This window comes from Diabrotica undecimpunctata, chromosome 4, assembly GCF_040954645.1.
Source record: "Diabrotica undecimpunctata isolate CICGRU chromosome 4, icDiaUnde3, whole genome shotgun sequence".
In the NCBI taxonomy this organism is placed as follows: domain Eukaryota; kingdom Metazoa; phylum Arthropoda; class Insecta; order Coleoptera; family Chrysomelidae; genus Diabrotica; species Diabrotica undecimpunctata.
Genome location: NC_092806.1, coordinates 126,433,353 through 126,459,624, shown reverse-complemented (window position 1 = coordinate 126,459,624; position 26,272 = coordinate 126,433,353). Strand labels below are relative to the sequence as shown.

The window sequence follows — 26,272 nt, the reverse complement described above, 5'->3', positions numbered from 1 at the left end:
TTTATCATCAGCTACCCCTCATATACATTTTAGAACCTTCAAAAAACTGTATAAGATTTTTTCAGCTTTTTTTTCAGTGGCGTATTTGTACATATATATATATATATATATATATATATATATATATATATATATATATATATATATATATATATATATATATATATATATATATATATATACATATATAAAGCTTGGTATGACGGAAAAATATCTAAAAATTAGGAACTCGGTATAATTTTGTCTATACATGGAAAAAGAGCCCAAAAAGACATGAATAATTACAGATGAATAACAGTGCTAGACTCATCCCTGAAGGCTTATGAACAAATAATATCCATTTAAAAACAATCCAAAACAAACCTGTCACTAAGTAATGAGATTTAAACATTCATTTGTTTAACTATATTATAAACAACTGCAAATTTACGTGATGTCGACTGTACTGAGCAATTTTGCTAGATCATAAATAAAAATATTAACTCAATTTTTTGAAGTTTAGTATTGTTTTGTTGTTGCAAAGTTGCAGATAAATGAATATACACCCTGTATGTTAAAAATAAACTTGTTATTTTCCAAGGAGTTGACCTAAGGAAAGGTAGATGAACATTGTTGAACAATTTACTGGTTTAGTACCCGTTGTGTTAGTTAACATCAACAACAAGAAAGAAGAACGGAGAGGAGCCATTGCAATCGGGGGAGGTCGTCGACCGAACCTGCCTTGCATGTGGCCTTAATTTCGATCGAGCCATCTCTGAATGTTTAGCCCGCTAGTTTTAGTGGGTGAATTTCGACAAAAGTTCTAATTATTCAATTCTTAGCCGGTGCCTAAAAATATTAATTTTTATCTCTATAGTTATAAATATATTCAGCAACGAAAAAAGATTAACGTTTTTTAAATACCGAATATTAGGATGATTCAGAGACGTAACTAATTAAATTGTAATTACCCAAAAAAAAGTTAATATACCAATTAATTTAAGGGAAATGAGTTAAATTTTATTAAAAATACATTTTTAATTTGTCGTGTTTCGATTTTATTTATTTAAAAATTTTATATTATCTGTACACTTTGATAAAATTGTTAAGGGATGGGATAGGGTAGGGGTGGTGCAAAAATACCACAAGTTGAGCAAAGGGCAGTTAATTTTCTAAGATAAAAAAGTTACTTTGCGGTGTTCATCGTAACTTCTAACTGGATCATCTGTTGATAAAAAACCAAAAAGATTTCGTAAGTTTATGAGTTTCCCTAGGTCGCAAAGTCGAGATATTGTTCATCTGATTGTTTTTTCAAATTTTATTTAATTTAATAAGTAAAAAAAGACGAATTATTCGTCTTTCGAAAATTTTTTATTAAAATTTGACTAATTTTATGTAAAATTAATGAAGACAACAAAAATGACAAGTAGTTTTCGAGATACAGTGAAAACCGACGTAAAAAAATGGTACGCGTTAAAAAAAAGTTTCTTTTTTATACACACACAGTATTGTCTATTCCAGTCCCATATAGCGACGTGCTTCCTGCTCAAATATCTAGAGCCTTCGATCTTTTTGATCCAGCCTTCGATGAATTCTGCCTTTTTTTGTTGCATCTGCAGCCTTTTTATCAGATCAAGTAATTCGATTGTTATCTGCCGCGAGTGTATAATTATGAGAATTTGACACTTTCTTCTTCTTTGTGTGCCGCGCTTCTTTTCAAGCGTTGGCTATCGTCGTATTAACAAGCTGATGAAATGTTTCTCGATCGGCAGCTAGATGAAACAATTCCTAAACGACTTGACACTTTACTTATTCCAATTTATATGTGAGTGCTCACTCACCACACTCACTCACTCACCGCAATCACTCACCTCGCTCACTTAATTCACTCACTCACCTCACTTACTCAACTCACTCACTTCTAAATACCCATAACTCCATCAATTTTGCTCCAATCACTCTGAAATTTTAACTGAATACTATTGAAGAGACGGGCCTGCGTAGCGCAAGCGGTAGGATGCTTGCCTCGCAAGCTGGTGGTCCGGGGTTCGAATCCCACCGCCGGCAAGAACATCTAGACATTTTAAAAATGTCTATAGGCCCCAGGTCGACTCAGCCTGAATAAAAATGAATACCTTGGGTAAAACCAAGGGTAATAATAGACGGTTGAAGCGTAGCACTGGCCATGTTACCTTCCTTGTATACCGTAGGCCCTAGACATAGCAGACTACCCTGCTATACTCCCAAAGCCGCGACAGCGGTATAAAACGGGAGACTATTATTATACTATTGAAGAGTTATACTATCGAATAAAAAATTAATAAATAAAAAATACCCTACCCCCTTAAACATCAGTAAATTGTTCTACTACAACCGAAATGTAAAAAGAATAACTGAAAACAGATCAGTACAAATACTAAGTGACCAAAAAGTATTCCACGGAACCCTTCGTACGATAAGGAATTCGTAGAAGAGATACACGATTCCCATTGTAAAGACTAAGACGTAATCGAAAAAAGGTAATAGACAGTATTTGAGTTCCGTGTATTAATTACAATAATTATTTTTCTTAGACGTTATAGACGTTAATTTGCCTTTGCCATTTTCGTTGATTATGTAGAATTATGCCTTCCTTTACTTTCCTGAATATAGCCTCCACATTCCTCACTCCACACCACTTTCTTGGGTTCTATGATGCTGACTTATTAACGAGCGGTTTGGCTATTTCGCCCCAATATACGTTCTCTGTTATTCATAAATCTTTTGAATCAGTTCCTATTTCTGTAGTCATTATAACCATTGCAAATTCCTCTCTATCTTCTGCTTTTCTTAAAACCGTCTGTTTTTCAGCAGGATATTTGTCGTCTACCATGACCCTTTTCTCTTAAATTTTAACTTTCATAATCAGCTGCAACAAATCGTAATTCTCATTTCTAAGTATATGCCCCAAATATGCTGTGTTTCTTCTTTTAATGGCCGTCAAAAGTTTTCTGTCTGTTCCCATTCTTTACAACACCATTTCGTTTGTAATATGATCGGTCCATGGTATTTTCAAAATTCTTCTAAAAAGCCACACCTCAAAAGCTTTCAGCTTTCTCATCGAAACAACATTATCAGTTAAAGCTTATACATCATAAAGAAGAGTGGATATAACTGTAGCATTTCCGTTTTAGCTCGTATATATTAAAACACCGAAAAATATTCTCAATCTTTTTGCGTCGCTGAGATTGATAATACAAACCTTTTAGTCTGTTTATAATAACACAATTGCTATTTCGTTTGATCTTGATTTTGCTTGGATATTTTGCACATCAAATAAACAGGAATCTGTCGGTCAGATAGCCAAGCGGGTCAAGCGCCTGACTCTCATTCGCTTCACTGTCGAATGGTCTGATCGGCCTATGGTGGAGCAGTACGGCAAGAGATAAGGGCTTGCTGCTCGGTCATACTCACTCCTCCATAGATCCCTACCGGAAGGGCGTGGCGCCTAAATACCGGCGTGTATATATATATATATATATATATATATATATATATATATATATATATATATACAAGAAATACTGGATATTATTGACTGTCGATATAATTTCTTATATATATATATATATATATATATATATATATATATATATATATATACAAGAAATACTGGATATTATTGACTGTCGATATAAACAAAAAACACAGTTTATTAGGGCTGCAGTCAGTAGGTTTGGCCGGGATGTTATAGAAACACTCTTTTGACTTTTGGTCGAGCTTTCGGAATTCTTTTATTCCTTCTTCAAGACACTGTAATTAGAAGAAAGTGTAAATATTTACAACATATCTCAAATTGTCATTACAACTTACTAGTCGTTGAGATTAGTTTTCTAAAGCTACGACACTCAACATTAAAAACACACATATAAAATATAACATTTAAAATAGACAATAGACAATATACATTTTAAAATTTAGTTGGAAAGTTAAATTTTTAAAATTTTGTTAGTGACATCTTTTCATGGTGTGTTTTGACTGATTCATAGAGAACAGAAAAAAAAAACAAAAATAGTGTGATTAAAAAGTAATTAGGAGTTCTTGCTATTATATTAATGGAAGTAGTATCTTAAACCTGTCTTGATAGTATGCAACATGTTTTGTATGCAGGTGTATTACGGTGTGTATTTGTAAAAGTAAATCTTTATTAAAAAAAAAATAAATAAATAAAGATTTACTTTTACATATACACACCGTAATACACCTGCATACAAAACATGTTGCATACTATCAAGACAGGTTTAAGATACTACTTCCATTAATATAATAGCAAGAACTCCTAATTACTTTTTAATCACACTATTTTGGTTTTTTTTTCTGTTCTCTATGGATCAGTCAAAACACACCATGAAAAGATGTCACTAACAAAATTTTAAAATTTTAACTTTCCAACTAAATTTTAAAATGTATATTGTCCATTATTTTAAATGTTATATTTTATATGTGTGTTTTTAATGTTGAGTGTCGTAGCTTTAGAAAAATAATCTCAACGACTAGTAAGTTGTAATGACAATTTGAGATATGTTGTAAATATTTACACTTTCTTCTAATTACAGTGTCTTGAAGAAGGAATAGAAGAATTCCGAAAGCTCGACCAAAAGTCAAAAGAGTGTTTCTATAACATCCCGGCCAAACCTACTGACTGCAGCCCTAATAAACTGTGTTTTTTGTATGTATATATATATATATATATATATATATATATATATATATATATATATATATATATATATATAAACAGGAACCTTTCCGTGTATGTTTATACCGATATGGGAGGATGAGATCACTTTTCGATGGGCTAGTCAGTTTCATTGTTTAGTCCGAATTTTCTTAAAATTCGTTACTGTTATTCGTTATTCGTTTTCAAAATCGGAAATTAAATAGTGAGCAGTAAAGGAGAGGCAGATTGACTTCAAAACGGTAGAGTTGGTTCTCGGAGACAGTTTCAAAACAAATCGGCAAAATTTTTGTTTAATTCCATGAGCTAAGAGGTGAATTTAATCTCAAAATTCTATTTGGCAGTCTTTGTTTAGTGAGTTAGTTAATCACCGTTTTGTTGGATGCTGTAGTCCGTGCCACGAGGTTTGAAAAATAGCATTTCCAAGGTTTTAAGAGGTCCACATGGTTTTAACTGAAAATTAAGTAGCCGAGTTTTGAAGAATACATTTTGTTCATCATCCAACTCATCCAAGATAACCTAAAGCCCAATTTGATGTTTGAACTCCCCATTTGTCCGTTTTGTGTCTCCATGGGCCAATCCAGACCATGTGCAGTTTGTGTGGGACAGTGTGTTTTTTGTATCCAATTCCTGGTTGTGTCAAACAACCTGGTTTCAGAATTTCAAAGCTCCTCGTAAATATATTACTACTATAAATCAAATACGCTTTGGACATGCATGCTACCCATGCCATTTATTTAAAATTAAAGTCATCGATGATGATAGTTGCAAACATTGCGGCAAGCTAGGTGACCTCGATCACATCTTCTTTGAATGTCCTAAATTTATTCAGCATTCAAACTCCCTGTATACAAAATTAACTAAATGCAATACATACGCTCCATATAATATACAGTCTTTGTTAGCCATAGGTTCTGTAACAATATATAATTTAATTATAGAATTTTTGTCAGACACATGCATAGCTTTATAAATCTGGTACTCGTTCATGAAAATTTTCATGAGCGTGTATAGGATTAGACTTGTACCTTTTGTTTATCCTATATGTAACAATACCTTATCCGTGGTCCAGTATTGTTTGTCTGTTAAAATAAATGTCTTGACGGACCCCTAGACGAGAAGCGAGTGTCCTTGTATTTTCCTTCGACGTGTTCTTCTATTAATTATTCGTCTATTTCGTTTTAGGGATATCGCTGTGCATTTGTCTGAGAGAAATAATCTGTACTTATCTGTGTATACTTTTTTAAGGAATATATTATAACCTTTCGAGACTGGCTGAATGACGAAAGTCAATGCCACAAAAAAAAAAAAATTCCAAGGTAACAAACTTTCTTAATAACTTAAAAAGAAATAATCAGCCAGTAAAGCAAAATAGTTTTTGTTAAATTTTTATAAGTAAGATAAAAGATAAACTAAGATTTGCTTTCATGACAAATTAAAAAAATTATAAATACTTAAATATAACTTTTGTGGATCAGCTAATTATCACATTTCAGTTTTCTTTTAAATAAAGTTATCTTTGATAATTAATTAATATTTCAGAAAAGTTTGATATTTCATTTCGACATAGGACAGTCAGTATTATCCTTTTTCTGTCATTTGGTACATAACCAAAATTTTAAATTTTGTTTTGTTAAAAGGTTAAACTCAATGTAAGTAATGTTAATCAACATTAGGATATTTTAATTTATAATAATTTTTTAAATTGCTACAAATAGCGCCAATGTAAGGTTTGTTGTTAAAATTGGATAATTTTATTTGTAATAACTGTTTATGTGAAATAATAATAAATATGTAATGTTTTTCTTTAAACCAGGAGTTTAAAATTATTTCTTTTAAAAAGATTTTTACTCTTAAAAAGAAAAGCTTTTTTTTGTAAAGAAAAGCCTTTCTTTCTAACCAACAAAAGGATTTTTTTGTAAATACTGTATAGTACTGTAAGTATTATACAGTACTTACAGTATATATACTGCAAGTATTTTTTTATTTCTTTTTTTGTAGTTAGTTTCTCCAGTTCCTCAAATAAAGAAACCTTATCCACGACCTATCCCTGTCAACCCCCTATAAGCAATTATATATTGTTACAAGTGACAAATAAAAATTGCTACATAACATTTTACCATACGATATCGGATTGGCAGATTGAGACTTTGGTTAATTTGAAATTTCCTCATCTTCAAAAAGCCTGCTCTTGATTGCTCTATTCTTAACATATAGTTTACAAACTTACAAAGTTATAAATACGTCTTTTTCCTGGTCGCAGCATCTCTTAATAGTTGCATACTTTTTACTGCCTCTCGAATTTTTAATCAGTTTTTGAAAGTAAACTGAGTATTTCCGCTAAATTCTTCACATTTTTCTATAAAGTAATTAAAGGAATGCATGTAATGTATGACTAATCAAGCTTATCAGTCTGTAGTGTTCACAGCTATATGTCTTGCTCTTTTTGGGTATTGCAATGAACGTTGATTACAACCATTCGGTGTGTTTTTTCCAGATGTCGAATATTTGGTTGAAGAGGTTACCATTAAAAGAAAGCACACAGGCATTTAGACCAAAACTGACGATATGTAAAGACAAGGACGAAGAAGTACTAACAAAGAAGCAAACAATTATAAGGAGATGGAGAGAATACTTCGAACAAAACTTAAACGCAGACAATGAAAATAAACAAAACGAGACAATATATTATACGACGGAGCAGCACATAGAGAAACGCTGATGCGCTATGAGAGGCTACTATCATAATAATGATTGTCACGTGAGAGTCTTGGGAAACCAGACTGCCACTTGACGCCTTCACCGCGTGAAGTCCAGGATGGCGTGAGGCGCTTAGTCTCGTGGTTTTCTTTTTCTTGTCATCTTTATGTGTTTTGTGTGTCCGAGCATCGAGCTTTCATAAGTCTACCAGAGCTTTTCGGCTGAGCACACTCCAAAGTCTCAACACTCCGATGGAAAAATGGTCCTCTGTCCGGGCTTTTTAATGTTTTGTTAGTATTTTTTAGTTGGCAGACATAAATGGTTAGCTGCTTACTCGGGAAACATTAATCTTGTAACGGATAAGGAGATTACTTCGTTATTGATTGCATATTGTATGGCCCAAATATTCGAACTTGCGTCGTTGTATGGTTATGAATATTTCACAATATTTCCCCATTCTTTATAAAACATATTTATTAATAGTTCTGTCTATCCAAGAGATCGTTAATGTGTGTCTATAGCACCACCATCTCAAACGCTTCGAGTTTTTACCCGTTGCCCAAGTCCACGATTCCATTCCATACAGAAGAACAGAGAAAACCTTACCAAAGTTTTTTTTGCATTTATCAATTCTTAGTTTTACCCAAGGAAAATATTACAGATGGTCATTTAAATTCGTGTCTATGTAGCAATAGTTCGTGACGGGTGCTAAAAATGAAATGAATGAATGAAATGAAAATGAATGAAAAAACCACGTTAAGAAATGGAGATACTAGAATGTAAACGTGTGAAGAAATAAAAATAACATGGATAAAATACATCTCAATGACATTTGAAGACAAATGTAGTATTACAGTGTATATGTGACGATAAACACCTATTATCGAAGCGGAAGTAGAAGCTGTTATAAGAAGCTGTTATAAAATTTATCAAAGATTGCAAAAATGTAAAATGGAACCTTGATGTTCAATATGATATAATAAAGTGGGAAAATATCACAACAATGGCTGAAATCAACTTTCATAACAATGCCTTAAACATTTAACGCGAATAAAGTTAACATTATCGAATAATACGCTTCATCAGCTTTATCCTGGAGATTTTTGTGAAAGTAATACATAAAAAGACACGTGTGTTTCATTGATTACCAAAAGGCGTTCGCCAGAATCAAGCACAATAGACTAATGAAAAATTAGAATGACCTGACACATTATTTACCTAACCTTAAGAGATATTGATGAAGGAATACTTATAAACAGAGAACGACTCAACAACATAAGATATTCTGACGACAACACAATTTCAGCAGAGTCTGAAAGGTCTGCAGGTTTTCATCTCGAGAATAGAAACAGACAAAGGAAAGTAGTATACTCAATTTTAAACATAAAAAACAAAATAAATAGTTTTGAGTAAAAAGAAGATAAAACCTGGACGATTATTACTTATCGAAGAACCAATAGCACACCACCTTCTGTTGTTAGCTTCTCTGATTGCTCTGATCTCTAATTTTTTAATTCTTTGTCAACTTGCTGACATGTTGTAGTGACCTTTCCTTTGACCTTTTAGATCTTTTCTTTTTCCATCAATATTTTTAATATGTAGATCATCCATGGTTTTTTCTTTCTGTATTTTTAGGTCGGAAATATTAGTTTAAGTGCACCTACATAGAATTATTAAAAAAGATTGCCAATTACTAACTATGAGAGATATTTCGCGATTCCATTCTCCTTTTTACAACATCCAGAAGATAAAGCAAGATAGTTTTCTTCTCAAATATTGCAAGGAATCTGTCCCAGCAAGAATGCGAAATAAGAAAGGTGGACCTTTCAAAACATTCATCTTCCATTATTTTGTGTTAAATGAGGCCCAAGCTCAAATAGAGGTTTGTAGAAATGCCTTTGTGCAGATTTTAGGGATCACAAAGCATCGAATAATAGGTGTATTCCAGCGTTTTAAGAAGGATGGTTCTCTGGTGTCTCAGGAAACTCGTGGTAGCAATAGGAAAAAGACAGAGTTTGCAGAAAAACAAACATCTGTTATTAAATTTATTAAAAAATTCAAAGGAATTGACTCCCATTATAGTAGAGATAAAAGCAAGAGAATTTACCTTAGTTCTAATTTGAACATCAGCCAAATATACACTATGTATGATCAAAGCACAGACGAAACTTGTTTAAAGCTAAAAGAATATTACTTTACACACATTTTTAACACACGTTTCAATGCCAGTTTTACGTCACCTCTTACAGATGTTTGCTCAACCTGACTTGAGTTTGAAGAGAGAGAGAGAGTAAAGCAAGCTGCAGAAAAAAAGAACATTGATATGATTAATTCATGGGAAACCAAAAAGAAGCTTCATAAAATGCAGGCTCAAGCATTTTTTGACCATTTACGGGAGCAAAGAAATGGACTCTTGATAATCTTTTTTGACGTGCAAAAAAATTTGCCACTTTCAAAACTACCTGACCAAATGGCATATTACAGTCGACAGCTGTACTGCTATAATGTTGCTGACATTTCTGGTAATTCATCAACTTCACTGAATCCAGACTCGGAAAGATAAAGCTAAAAAACTTTTTAAAATGGCACAGGGTGTTCACTTTGCCGTTTTCAAGAACAAACGTTTCCATTATGTTCGTAATAAAGCTAAAAATAACGTGTTGGTTGTATACAATTACGATACCGGTAAGCTGTTGTCGATCACAAAAAAAGGAAAAGTTATTTCTTAACTTAATCCAGCTCCAATTACTTTGGGGTATTCAGTAAATCCGAAAACAATGGCTGACGTAAAGAATCTTCTCACGAAACATTTCGTAAATATTTGGGAAGCGTTTGAACGTTTGTGTTGGTATTCTGATGTTACCAATGGTACATCTATCACCGAACCAAATAAAGCAACTGCTGAAATGGATGCTATCAATCAAGAAGATGCTTTGGTAAATCCTACGAATGTGAGGACCTGCAGGATCATACTCGGCACGACATAGTCCTTAATGTATTCTAACGATTTTTTTTAATCTGAGCAATGAAACTTTCTTAAAGTAATTTAATTGTTTAAATAAAGATTTATGATGGAACGTATTTTTTTGTTCATTATTCTAAAAATATATCACTAGCGTTATATTTAAAAACTGCTTCGAAACATGTTAATTACTTTAATAGAAATAATAGTTTTCCGATTGATTGTTCCGAATTTGAAGGTATTTTCATTTAGGAAATAGTTTTAAAATCGGACAACCCCAATTTTAGAATGGTGGAAATTGGGTTCAAAAACGGACAGCTCCAGAGCTTGGTTGCAATATCGGCCAACTCCATTTTCTTTATTGATTTTAGGGAATAAAACATAAATATATTTGCATTTTTGTTATTCAAAATTATTAAGAGACGCTAGAGGTATATTCATAAAAAAAACTCAATTGGATGTAGAGAATATAATATCATAATATATATCATTAAAAGCATCAATACCTGGCGTTCGCTGATATAGCAATAGTATAGCAATACGGATAACTAAAGAATTACAAGAAAAAGCCATAAAAAAGGGTCTATATGTTAATGACATAAAATGTATCCAAGAATATATAAGAGGAAAGTATTTAATAGTACAAACAAATAATAATAAATATAGATTTGAGGAAGTTGGCAGGTTCGAATATCTAGGAATAATTATAACAGGAATACCAAATATAGAAGAAGAAATTCAAGTGTGTTTATGCATTAAATTGGTTACTAAGAAATAAATACATATCAAGAGGTATCAAATTAAGACTAGACAGAACGGTTATTAGGTCTATAGTAACTTAGGCGTCAGAGACATGGACATTAAATAAAAAACAACAAGAAATGGTGCAGATATTAGTACGAAAAGGACTAAGGAAAATATGGAGGAAAAATGGAGAACGGCTTTTAGATAATAAGGACTAATGAAGATCTGAGAGAGTTATATGGGAAGCCCAGCACAGACAACCTTCTGTTGTATATAGAATTTTCAACGGTAAAGGTGAAAGTATTCAAGTGTGTAGGCAGAGATGTCTTAATATATTTCCATTTACAAAGGGTCAAAACTTTAGCTAAGCTAAAGAAACTGGAAGATATTGGTTGCGTAGAAAAAAGCGGAATTTTTAAGAAACCAAAACAGTTTTCTATTGAACACATTGGAGAAATATTTGATAACGTTAACGTATTTGATAACATATTCCGAGATGTGAAAGTCACTATTCGCGTGTAAAAACTAATCGAGAATATCTTACTCCTGATCTTAATGTCCATAGGTATTGTTGTGAATTTATTAAAAGGTTCAATATTTATAACACTTACGGATTTAATTTATTTCTTTATTTATATTAACTTATCTGACAATAATTTATTATATCCGTACGTACAAATTCGCGAGCGCGGGTCTTGAGTATTAACTGCCCTCCATATAAAAATGTTGTATTTATATACGAAATCCTGATATACTAGAACAGCATCGAAAGATCGAGAAGCTTAGCCGGCTCATTCACCATAATTTTGGTTCTAGACTTCCACCGAAATTTCTACAATAAAACAGAATAATTAGTCATAAAAGTTAGGCCAGTATATTTATCGTAACATTGCCCCCCTCTTAAAAGATGGTTCCTCCTGGAACCTTGTCGGGACTGGAACCGGAACTGTATGCTGGTATCGGCAACTGGACCCTCTTTTACAACTTCCAGTTGTATAAAAATGACAAGGGACGGTTTTCTCTCCGCACCAGTAACTATGCGGATTGCAACAGACTAACACCTGGACTTCGGTGTCTTTAAAGATCTCCTCCACCATATTTCGGATAACCCTCCAATCTAATTGGCGGCACTCCAACTTTGGCATGGCTAACTTTTGCACGTCGGACTCTAGTACGTGCCCTCTCAATTGAAGTAAGGCTTCCCATACATCTCGGTAGGTAGGTTGGTCACGGGCAGTGTCTTTTGTTACCAGGTAGAAAAGGTAACGTGATGCATCTTGGAGTTTCAAGGTTTTACCGGGAGCTGGCACTTGGCATTGAAGTTCTGCAACTCGACCAAACTTCCTTCGAAAGACGGATGCCAACCCTGGTGCGTCTTTGATACTGGCCGGGATGGTAAGGGCCAGCGAGTAGTCATCGGGGAGCGCGAGTAGATCTTGCTTTTCTTCAGTGGTAACACCATGTCTCGCTTTACCGGTACCTCCATAGGCACCCATGAATTCCTCAAACGTGAGGTCAGACACATCTTGGACTTGGTTTACTTCCACTTCTTCATCTACGTCGTGGTCACCTTCGAAAGATGCCAACCGGTTATGGTGTACTATCATCGGCTTTCCCCTCGGAATCTTGCTTATTCGGTAGATGACATCGTTGATCTTCTCCATGATGAGGTATGGACCTTCCCAAAACTGCTGCAATTTGGGAGAACAACCTTTTCGCTTCTTGGGATTATACAGCCATACTTTGTCGTTCTTCTTAAAGCAACCCTTTTCGGCTTGTGTATCGTACCGTTTCTTCATTCGGTCGCTAGCAATCTGAAGGTGGGAACGGACCAACTCATGTACATCGTCCATTCTTCTTCGTAATTCGATCACATAATCTTCACCTGCTACATCTTCTCCAGGTCGACACCCAAATTCTAGATCACAAGGTAGTCGCATTTCGCGTCCGAATAGGACTCTGGCTGGTGTCTGGCCCGTTGATTCGTTAACAGCAGATCTGTAGGCCATTGTGAAGAACGGAAGGTATTGGTCCCAGTCTCGCTGATGATCGGACACCATCTTTGTCAAATACTTGCCAACTGTCCTATTCATTCGTTCTACCATACCATCCGATTGCGGATGATACGCGGTAGTTCTTGTTTTCTTCATGCCTAGTCTATCACATATTCCTTGGAATAGATCACTTTCGAAGTTCCTGCCTTGGTCACTATGGATCTGCAAAGGCACTCCAAATCGGCTGATATATTCTTGGATCAACTTATCTGCAACGGTGGCGGCCTTCTGGTCTGGAAGTGCGTAAATCTCGACCCACTTAGTGAAGTAATCCATTACTACCAACATGTACTTGCCCCCATTTTCACTTTCTGGAAATGGCCCTGCAATGTCCAAAGCTATTCTTTCAAACGGGCTTCCAACATTATATTGTCTCATAGGAGCTCTCCTTTTCCGGTGAGGCCCGTTACTCGTAGCACAAATAGTACATTTCTTACACCAGTCTTTTACGTCGTCGGAACTGTTCATCCAATAAAACCGTTCCCGAATTCGCTGAAGGGTTTTCCTTACACCAAAATGCCCTCCCGATGGACTGTCGTGTAACTGACGAAGTACTTCGGCTATTCTGCTCTTTGGAATCACCAACTGTCTTCTTTTCTCTGAACCGTCATCATTTTCCAGGACTCGTTTGAGCAAGCCATCTTCGATGATAAATGAGTCCCACTGGGCCCAATACGTCTTAACTACTGAGCATAGGTTTGATATTTCCTGCCAAGGTGGTCGACGGTTTTCCTCTTTCCATTTTCGGATTTTCTGTATAACTGGATCTCTCTCTTGTTCTTCCCTTATCTTAGTGGGCGTCCAGTCGTCGTTGACAATCGTCGTTCTTAGCACTGCTGCTTCCTTGGATTCCGTTTTGTTGCAGTGGGGACACTCTGCTGGGCATGGCCGTCTGGAAAGAGAATCAGCGTTTCTGTGGCTAACTCCGGCTCGGTGCTCAATCTTAAAATCGTATTCTTGGAGTCGTTCGATCCACCTGGCTATCTGACCCTCTGGATTCTTAAACTGCATCAACCACTTAAGGGCGGCATGGTCGGTTCGGATTAAAAACTTCCTTCCATAGAGGTATTGATAGAAGTGCTCTACTGATTTCACTACTGCCAGAAGTTCTCTTCTCGTGACGCAATAATTCCGCTCAGGTTTTGAAAGAACTTTACTAAAATATCCGAGGACTCGTTCCTGTCCTCCTTGAATCTGAGACAGCACTCCTCCAATTCCCACATTACTTGCATCTGTATCTAAGATGAACTCTCCTTCTGGCAGTGGATACCCTAAAATTGGTGCTGTTATTAAATGCTTTTTCAAGGTCTCAAAGGCATTTTGGCAGTCTGTATCCCAGCGGTAATCTCTTGCTTCCTCCGTAAGTCGCGTTAATGGCTTAGCGATATCTGCAAACTTCTTAATAAACCTCCGGTAGTAAGTACATAGTCCAAGAAAACTTCTCACTTGATGTTTGTCAGTTGGTTTTGGCCATTCCTTAATGGAATCGATTTTTCCCTTATCCACGGCCACTCCTTCTTTACTGACTATATGACCCAGATAATTGACTTTACCTTGAAATAGCTGGCACTTCTTGGGGTTTAGCATCAATTGGGCAGCTTTAAGTCGATTAAAAACGTTTTCTAAATTCCTCAAATGATCTTCGAATGTCTCCCCCAAGACGATTATGTCATCTAAATAAACCAGGCATGTTTTCCAAGATAACCCTCTCAACACATTTTCCATAAGCCTCTCAAATGTCGCAGGAGCATTACAAAGTCCAAATGGCATAACGTTGAATTGCCACAATCCAGATCCTGTGGTGAAGGCTGTCTTTTCTTTATCTACTGGGTCCATTTCTACCTGCCAGTATCCAGACTTCAAATCCAAAGTGGAAAACAATTTACTTCCAGCCAATGTGTCCAATGTGTCATCGATCCGAGGCAGAGGATAACTATCTTTCTTGGTAACGTTGTTCAGCAAACGGTAATCCACACAGAACCTCGTCGTTCCGTCTTTCTTCTTAACCAGGACCACCGGAGAGACCCATGGGCTCGTAGAAGGTTCTATCACCCCGTCTTTCTTCATTTCCTGAACAATCGTTTCAGCTTCCTCTCTTTTCGCCTGTGGTAATCGTCGAGCTGTTTGACGAATTGGCTTAGCATTACCAGTATCAATTTTATGCTTAACAACGGTAGTTCTTCCCGTCTTTCCTCCTTTCGGTACGAAAATATCACGATACTGCCGAAGAAATTCCCTTAATTTCCTTTTTTCCATCTGATTTAGAGACTGTCCTGCAACTGCAACCATTTGGTCGAATTTGTCGTTGGAATTATCAGATGTTGTCGCCTGACGGATTATGGATGTCACAGGTACACAAGTTCCTACTTTTGTCTCTTTCTTTATGGTCACTGGGTAGTCGTTGACATTGATAAGTCTCACAGGAATTTCCTTAGCCGAAGTCACCAATTCCTTTCCAATTATGATTCCACGGCCAACCTCATCGTCGTGGTTCCAAGGCTCCATCATAACAGGTCTCCCTTCGTCCACAAATCCCTGTAGCCGCGCTACTATGATCGTTTCGCTTCTCGCAGGCACGACTGTATCTTCTGTAATGGCTGCTTGCACAGTGTTGTCATTATGTGGATGGAGAAATACCTCCTCGTTGCCAACTTTGATTACCTTATTCTTAAAATCCAATTGGAATCCATGCATATTCATTACGTCCATTCCTAATATAACATCCTCTTCGATGTCAGCAACTATAACAGTATGGACGAACTTTTCTGCTCCAATTCCCAATTGTACCTGGATTTCTCCATGAATGTTAGCATTTTCACCTGTAGCGGTCCGAAGTCGCAACCTCGTTGGTAACAGTTTCTTTCGGCTGTTTATAACTGTCGGGCGTATAATGGTTCTGGTCGCTCCGGTATCCACCAACAACGTATGTCTTTTACCATTTATGTCTCCATCTACATATACACTATCTTCACGACATTTCAAAGAAGCTATTAGTATGAGAGGGTCTTTGGAAAAGTTTTGGGTCGAAGCTGCCCCCCTAAGGCTGACCCGTTCTAGTTTTCCTGATGGTGAGTTTCTTGATTTGCGTCGTACCTAGGGTGCTTACAGGAGCTTCGCACGTGTCCTATTTCGCCACAATTCCAGCATCTGATGGTCTTCGTTTTCTTGTATGTCATACTCTTAATCATATTAACGAGCTGGTCAAGTTTATCTTCATCTTCTTCCTCTTTTACAGTCCTAACTTTACTGTACCCTCCAGAGGCCTGCGTAGCTGACTCGTATTCGAGGGCGGCGGATAAGACATCAACCAGCGTCTTGTGACGAGCTAATCGTAGTGTTCTCTGCATTTCATGATCACGAAGACCATCAATAAACGTTTGAACGGCCAACTTTTCCATCATGTCTTCGGGAGCTGTTGGATAAGCATATCGTACTAATCTGGCAATATCTACCTCATATTCTTGAAGAACCTCATCTTTCTTCTGTCTACGATTTTTAAGCTGCGACTGATATACATGCTCCAAATGTTCGTGGCCATATCGCATATTTAACCTCTTCTTCAGTTGTTCGAAATCATCGGTCTCCTCTACGGCTATGGTCTGAAGCACATCTAAGGCATCTCCTCGAAGAGCGATAGTCAGGTTTACAGCCTTTTCTTTTTCAGACCATCCATTTGCTCTTGCGGCTGATTCGAACTGTTTCATGTAGTTGTTCCATGATGATTTTCCGTCGAAAGTTGGGACTTTAACATGAATAGAACCTCCACTTCCTTCAAATTTCGGCCGTGTCTCCAACTTAAATTTCGTCTCGTCTTCTTTTATCTCCACTGTAATCGGATTGTTACCTCTCTCTGCTGTCCCTGTTTCTTCCATCTTCCTTTCCATCTCTTTAATCTTTTTTTCGAAGGCCAACTTATCGGCAGCAACTTGGTTTTTTAACGAAGATATTCTATCGTCCAGGGCAGACATCTCAGAAGTGACTTTAGAGATTTCTGAAGAGATGTTAGCAGAAACTTTGCTTTCCAGGGAAGAAATCTCGTTAGAAACTTTGCTTTCTAAAGAAGCGATGTCGCCGGAAACTTTCGAAATATCGCCAGAAACTTTGTTCTCTAATGATGCGATATCACCGGAAACTTTGGCTACATCAGAAGAAACTTTCGAAATATCGTCAGAAACTTTGTTCTCCAATTTCGAAATCGACGAGATGACAGCATCTTCAAATATATAAGTCTCTGGATCTAGACCTTCTTCTAGCAAAGCGTTCTTTAGTCGTTGGACTAACTCAGCCTTTTTTCCGGTAGAAGCTAATTCTCTGTCTTCGAGATGTCTTCTTAAATTCGTCACTGTGAGCTCATAAATCGTAGCCATTTTCACAATTTATTTTACGTATTCACTTGTATTATTATTATAAGTCTAATTTATGTTCGATCTCACTTCTGGCACCATTTGTTGTGAATTTATTAAAAGGTTCAATATTTATAACACTTACGGATTTAATTTATTTCTTTATTTATATTAACTTATCTGACAATAATTTATTATATCCGTACGTACAAATTCGCGAGCGCGGGTCTTGAGTATTAACTGCCCTCCATATAAAAATGTTGTATTTATATACGAAATCCTGATATACTAGAACAGCATCGAAAGATCGAGAAGCTTAGCCGGCTCATTCACCATAATTTTGGTTCTAGACTTCCACCGAAATTTCTACAATAAAACAGAATAATTAGTCATAAAAGTTAGGCCAGTATATTTATCGTAACAGTATTTTAAAGCTTTTAAATTTGAGAATCTAAATCCTGTTGTAACACATAACTTTTTTGGAGAGGTGTTTAAAAAGTATTTTCAAAATTGCGATTTGGACCACCGTGTTGACATACTTGTCGTGTTATATAAAATCATGTTTTAAATTCAAACAAGTTGTTATTAGAACATCATCATAGGAAGGCAGAAAGGTAATTAATATTTTAAAGGAAATAATGATTTCCCAATTACCTGATCGCAATGAAAGTACAATATGTATTGACTTATAGCTGGGGTTATTTGTGCCATCGTTGGTGCATTTGACATGTAAAAGAGCTTTCATGTTATAACTTCAGTATCCATGTGTATGATACCAACAAAGCGATAGTATGCATGTGGCACGATGGTATCGCACCCAGGGGAAGTAATGAAATAATCTTTACTTGAAGTTTTTAAGGCGCTTAATTTGAAAAAAAAATTTTCATTATGGAGCGGTAACTATGCCGGACAAAACAAAAATCGAGTAATATTTTATTCTGTAGGTACTTGATAATTATTGGATTATTTCAAGTTATAGAAAATCTGGTAAACTGGTCACAGATTTTTGTCCTGCAGGAGGTACTTCGCTCTTCCACGCAAAAAATGCTGTCCAGCTTTTATTCCAAGTGAAATAAAGGATAGAGTGCTATCTTCAACAGATACTAAAAAATGCCAATCTGAGGTTGATTCTAATCAAGGCAAAATCATGGAATGTTTCGAAAGTGTCTGTCATAGAATATGTTGCTAATAGATAAGTTGAGATTAAGAAAACTCCTCTATAAACGATTAAAAAAAGATGGTACAGTAGGCGGTATAGTAGACTAACGCGAAGCTTATATGAAATGATAGAAAAGTAAAAATTTTGCAAAATAAATATTTATTTTAAACTGTAACAAATTACTCGGTTAAATAAACAATTTACAATTTAACTAATTGAATTTTTATAATCTATGCAACGAGTTACTCCAAATTAAAAAATAAACATCAATTTTCGTTGATTAGAACCGGAGATATTGTGGCTTTTATAAATTTGAATTTATAATTTAGTTTTTGAATTATATTGTCTGAAGGTCTTATAATGAACTTGGAGAAAACAAAAATAATGACAAATACACGTAACGTTAGAGAAATAACGTTGAACGACATAAATTTAGAAACAGTAAGCGAATACATATACCTGGAAGAATAAGGTTAGCGTGGGTAGGATTTGGAAAACTGAGTTGGATCTTAAAAATCACTAAAATAGAACAATATTTGAAAACCAGAATTTACGATCAGTGTATATTCCCTATACTCACATATGGTTCACAGACGTGGACACTCACCAAGTCTAATATGGATAAAATAGTAAAGGCACAAAGAGCGATGGAAAGGTCAATGCTCGGGGTGAGACTTATAGACGAAAAAACAAATAAATGGATTAGAAGCAAAACCAAAGTAAAAGACGCAGGAGAACATGCTGCCAAATTAAAATGGAGCTTCGCAGGACACAATGCCCGATTGAAGGATAAAAGATGGAACCACGAAATACAACAACGGAGACCATGGTTAGGAAAGAGAAGCAGAGGAAGACCACAAATGAGATGGGCTCATGACATTAAGAAGATCGGAGGACACAACTGGAAGCAAGTGGCGCAAAAGAGAAAACACTGGATTGATTTGGGGAGGCCTATGTCCAAAGTTGGATTACTTAAGGCTGAAGAGAAAAATTGTCTGAAGATATTAACACCATCAGGAAGAGAAAATTAGAATATTCCCGGAGTGCTATGAGAAATAAAAAATAAGAACTCATACGCCTAATCTCTCTATTACAATCCCTCCTTACGGAGTATTGGACACTCTTGCGTTTCTTAACCAAAAGTGAAAAAGGGCTGATTGGCAGGATCAGCGCATCCTCTTCTCTTATATTCCTTTGAAATTTCCTCTACAAATATTTTCCATTCCTCTCTGTTTGACTTCTCTCTCATTTCAGGCCAATACTTGCATGGTCTCTTGTTACGGTTCTTTTTCAGCTCTTATCCGGTCTTCCTCTTCTTCTTCTTCTGCCGTCTGGTTGGTATTCGAGTGCCTGTCTGGTTACATTATTTTGGACTTTCCTTAGTGCATGTCCAATCCATTTTTCTTCCGGTATTTTAATCGTGACTGTTATTTCCACTTGCTTTGTTCTTTTCCATACTACTGACTTTGATATTTAATCAGGCCAGTATATTTTTAGGTCTTTTTTTAACAATTAATTTGTAAAAGTTTATAATTTTTTGGTTGTTATTTCTTTCGGTCTCCAAGATTCTGTACAATACAAAAAAATACTCTTAATGCAGCTGTCAAATATTTTGATTTATGTTAATTCTGATATATCGCGTGTGTTTCAGATTTTTTAAGGGGTTAGATGCATGTTGTGTCTTTACTTTTGTCCTACTATATCTAATCTACAACCGCCTTTTTTATGATTGACCCCAGATGTGTAAAGTTATCTACTTTCTCTATTCGTCTTCGTAATTTGTAATTTTAGTTTCCTGGCTGTTGTTTGTAAAGAGTTTTGTTTTTTCTGTATTAATCTTGAGGTCCATTACTTTACTTACTTTCTTCTCCATTATTTATATCGCTTACTTTCTCGATGATCCAGACCGTTATGATAAGGAATAGTGTCGGGGACAAGTACGCATCCTTGCTTAACTCCGCTTTGTATAGCTGTAACTTCTACCATTTTTCCCGCATGTTTTAATCTGGCTCTTTATTTCTTGTGGAATAATTTATCAGGTTAATGTATTTCATCTGTAGTCCACAAGTTTCATAATCTGCACAACACACAGTCCACAACATTTGCTCTCTGTTTATACTACCGAAGACAGCATACAAGATATTGTCAAATATTTTGCACGAGAGATTAAAGCCTTATACTGAAATGTTTCTAGGAGAATATCAGGCAGAATTCAGGCGTGGACGTTCAACCATTAACCAGATCTTTACACTACGACAGATCCTCGAAAAAGCGCATGAGTTTAACATAGATATGTATCATATTTTTGTCGATTTTAAAGCGGCATTTGACAGTGTCTTAAGACCAAGTCTTTACAACGCTATGAATGAGTTAGGAATTCCAAAAACTCATATGTTTAATAAAAGTGACAATGGCGAAGATGCTATCAGCAGTAAAAATTCAAAAGGACTCGTCAACCCCATTTCCATTACATAGGGGGTTAAGGCAAGGAGATGCGCTGGCGTATCAGTTTTTTAATGTCGCCTTAGAAAAAGTTGTACGAGACGCTAATTTAGATAGCAGGGGAACAATTTTTAATAGATCAGTCCAAATTCTAGCATATAGCATCCTAACCGAGCTAGTAGCAGCAGCAGAACGAATGGGGTTACAGATAAATCAAAATAAAACCAAATTCATGGCGACTAACACAAACACAAGAGCTGGAAATGTTGACACAAATTTAATCATCAATGACCAAAACTTCGAAGAAGTCAAAGAGTTCATATATCTAGGGACATCGGTTAACCAATAATAACACATCTGAGGAAATAAAAACGCGAATAATAATTGCAAACAGGTGTTATCATGGTCTATCAAAGTACTTAGCTAACAAACTTCTGTCTCAAAAAACTCATATAAGGCGGTATAGAACACTGATAGTCCCCGTTCTCACATATGGATCAGAGGCATGGACGCTAACGAAAACAGATGAATCCGCTCTATCTATTTTTGAAAGAAAGGTGCTACGCAAGATATTCGGAGCGGTCTGTGAGAACGGAATATGGAGGCGTAGATAAAACTTTGAACTGCAGAATATCTACAAGCATACGTTTGGTGGTAAAGATATTACCACTATAATTAAGCGAAACCGCCTGCAATGGGCAGGACATGTAGCCCGGGCCCCTGAGTCAAACATGATAAAAAAGATTCTAACAGCGCAACCCGTGGGAATGAGAAGACGGGGTAGACCAAAGCTGAGGTGGATGGACGGGGTAACACAAGATGCCGAGAAGATCGGAGTCGGCAACTGGAAAATGCAAGCGAGGGACAGAATAGAATGGCGTAGAAAGCTTGAGAAGGTCGAGGCCCTCTAAGGGCTGTAGCACCAAGATGATGATGATGATGATGATTATACTATCGAAGGCTTTTTTGAAGTCAATAAACATTATATTTATATGCATTGCTATTCGCTAGCTTGTTTTAAGATAATTCTTAGAGTACAAATAATGTCGTCTATAGTGGAGCGTTTAGCGTGAAAGCCTACTTAGTTGGTTCTTAATTTCTTGTCTAGGCCTGTCTTCAGTCTGTTCAATACGATCTTGGACATTATTTTGGATGTGGCGCATAGCAGTGTTATTGCTCGCGAATTTTCGCATCTACTCAGATTGCCCTTGTTTAGCATCTTAATGATTACACCCTAGTTCCATTCCTTTGGTAGCTCCTCGTTGACCTATATCTTGTTAAAAAGTTTGTGTAACATTTCTCTTGATTCGTCTGTGTCGGCCTTTATTAAATTTATCGGTACGTTGTCACTTGCAGCGGCTTTCTTTCGTAATTTCATCATACATTTAGTGAAATTGAGGATAAATGTGATGCAACAATATAATTTACATCAATGGTATGGAGTTGACACCAAACCAGTTTCCAGCAATAGTAGATAAAGTAAATAATTCCATTTATCGTTGTTCTAAGAAAATAAGCTGCAGGTTTGGGAAAATATATTTAATAAATTATTGCTATGGAAAATTTATTTTCTGACACACTTGAGGGTTCATTGGAAGTATTAGCAGCGTCATCTAGTATTTCTAAAATATGTTCATAGTTTGATTTCCCTTGCTTTTATAGCAAGCAGAGCTTTTATCCGTCCCATTCTTTTATCTAAAGTAATATCTGAAGATATGCTTGCTGGAATACTATTTAGTGGGTAGTAGTAACATTATCATATTTAAGTAGTCGGAAAAATTCGAAATCTGAGTCAATGGAAGAATACTAACAATTTAATATCACTTAGACCAGAAGGAGTATTTGAAGCATATTTGCTACAAGAAGAAAGACAGGATATAAGAACAGAGACCACAAGGCAAGCATCAAAAGCAGCAAGAGTAAGTGGTTGCCTCCGAGAAACCATATGGAGAAACAAATATCTGACCACGGAAAGCAAAATGAAAGTATACAAGACAACAGTAAGAGCAATCCTAAGGGTGCGTTCATTACGGAGACCATGGCATGGTATCCTCGCCTATTATAGAGCATAGCACTGATAGTGAACGCTCGCATTTAAAATAATGCATTTATTTTACGTGGCGATGATAATATATAATACCGTTGATTGATTCAATCAACGATAATACCATCCTATGGTCCGATCGAGGGTCGGCGCCTCGTTATGAACGCACACTAACATATGCAGCGGAGACAAGGACCGATACAAGAAAGACGAAACAACAAATCAATAATATCGAAATGAAAGTATTAAGATCAATAGCGGGCATATCATTAAGAGACAGACAAACCAACAAAAGTATACGCGAACAATGCAAAATTCAAAATATTAACAGGTGGATAAAAACAAGAAAAAAAAACTGGAACGAACATGTAAACCGAATGGGACCAGATAGATTAGCGAACATCTGTAAAAACAACAAGCCGTATAGCAGAAGACCCGTTGGAAGGCCATCAAATAGGTGGAAAGATAATGTACAGTCAACAACGACTGAAACAGAATAAGAGGCAGACAAACAGGAGTAATCCTAGTCGCACGAAGAAGAAGAAGAAGAAGAAGAAGAAAGATAAGAGATCTAAGAGATATAAAATGTTGCAACGTTATTAACGTCACATGTTTGTTATTTTTTTTAAATAATTATTTTATTTCAATTTCTTTCAATTTTATTCATTTATTAACTTAATCTTTGATTTTACTATTTTAATTTTAAAAATAGTTGGCGTTAACTCTTCATTCAACTCTTCAATCAACTAAATATCCTATTTAATCTTTATTTTTCATTTTCAATGTTCATTTAAGTCAGCTATATTTCCTGTATTTGACTCCAGTCTGGTCTATGGCGTAGACATAAAATGTACAGATTTCTATGCCCCATTTCAATCGACCAAATATATCTGTCAGTTGGCAACTTTGCTCTGTCATGTCATTTCAATTCTGTAGAGGTGGAATATTTTTTTATGTCTTTTGTTTTCAGTTCAAAACTCATTTATATTATTAGACTTTTCCGGGGGTGAATTATATTTATAATTGATAATTTTTTTACATATCTGTCTTTTTATAATCTTATATTTGACTTGATTTTTTTTACATAACCTCCAACCCACGTGTATATTTTTAAACCATGTACAGTTAGAATCTTTAATATAATATAACTAATTTATCTAAATAATAATTACATTCATTTTATCCTTGCCATTTATCTTTTTTTAGTTAATATTGTAATTATTTTCAATCTTCATACGGCAAGGAAATATTTTAAAACGTATGCAGTCGCTAACTCAAGCTTTACTATTTTAGTTTTTTGGCCTTATTAATTGTTTTCTTGTCCACCTTTTGGTGGGACATACCCTAAACTCCATGTGCTTTGGGTAGTCCCTGTATGGTAACATGAGTTCCCGAAGCATATGGTCAACCATGGAATAAAAACTGTGATGTAAAACTCATCTGCAACCTGAAAATACATACATGCATTCAACAAGCATCTAGATTCAGCTACATCCAAGCTATCATCCGAAGCCACAACTACGAAAACTACGTTCAACCAAGTGATCCAACTGCACGAAGCATGCACTATACATTAATGCCATAAGTACCAATTTAAAATCTTTCTGTAAAGCTATAGGCTAACTATATTGTTTTTGATTTAATATTAAATTTTTTTTTATATTTTTTATGTATAATAAATATGATTATTTAATATCTTAGATTATTTGTCTCAGCCAAGCTCATTTTTCAGATTTACTTCTAAGATAAGACGTTCTCATATCTGAGAGAGTCAGCTAGACGAGGCATAACAGTTAGCTCCCAAAGAAAGTTTTATTGTTACACAATTTGTTTATTGTTATTGTTTTATTGTTAGAAGGTGAGTTTTATTGTTCACATTGGCTCTCAACTTTCAGAGGTAGTTAAATGGTTACCCATTGGCACCCACCGTTTCTGATGGATCGTTCGATGGATACAATGTATAAAAGAATTTGCTAGAACTTATAGAGGAAATCATCACATGAAATAAACCCAATATGATCTGTTAATCTTATAAACCCTAGTTACTTATACTGCTCTGATTTGGTGGAACGAAATAACGCAGTCTTCTTCTTCATGTGCCATCTCCTCTAAGAAGGTTGGCAACCATCATGGCAATTTGCACTTTGGATACCGCTGCTTTAAAAAGGTCAGCAGAAGTGCAGTTAAACCAAGCTCTCAAATTGTTGCGTCTTCTTCCGCGACTCCTTCTACCCTGTATTCTTTCTTGTATTTCTAATTGCAGCAAGTTATAACGTTTGCCCCTCATGACATGTCCCAGATATTGCAGTTTTCTGACTTTATATTTAAAACCTTTTTATTTTTTCCCATTCTTCTCAACACCTCGACATTCGTGACTCTATCCACCCAACTTATTCTTAATATCCTTCTGTAGGCCCATAACTCGAAGGCTTCTAATCTGTCCGAAACATCTTTATTTAATGTCCAAACCTCCAACCCATAAAATAATACGGAGAACACGTAGCATCTCAGAAGTCTTATCTTTAAAGAAATTGAAATGTCCCTGCTGCAGCGTACTTTTTTCAGTTTGTTAAAAGAATTTCTTGCCTGTCCTATTCTTACCTTAATCTCTTCTATGTACTCATTATTTTCGTTAATTATTGTACCCAGATATTTATATTTTTCAACTTTTTTAATTTTTTCTCCATGTATTGTTATGTTTTCTTGGCGCTGTTGGGCTTTTGTAATTACCATAAATTGTGTCTTTTTTGTGTTTAGGGACAGTCCGTTTTCTTCACTGACTTCTACCACTCTGTCAACCATTTGTTGTAAATCCTATAAATAACGCAGTAGAGTAAATAATAGAGTTCTCAAAGTGCAAAGAGTCGGTTGTGTAGAAATCACGGATGCAATGTAATCGTGTCCTACTGCAGGTAATGCTAGACGTTCCTAATTGCGAAATCGCAAAAATCACAATAAGTGTCCTCGCGATTTATACTGATGGATCAAAAATATAAGATGGAATAAAAATAGGGCTTGTTGGGGCTAATACCAGACTGTCAATAGCCCTTGGAAATACTCGTACAATATTTGAAGCGGAACAAAATATTTATTGTCTAAGATACCCAAGCCAAAGGCTCGGAAGTCTA

The 26,272-nt window shown here is 35.6% G+C and overlaps 1 protein-coding gene across 1 annotated transcript in view; it reads right to left on the bottom strand.

Moving 5' to 3' along the window:
- Window positions 1–26,272, bottom strand: part of LOC140438392 (uncharacterized) — an 802,897-nt gene that overhangs the window by 744,282 nt on the left and 32,343 nt on the right. The gene's annotated exons all lie outside the window — the stretch shown is intronic.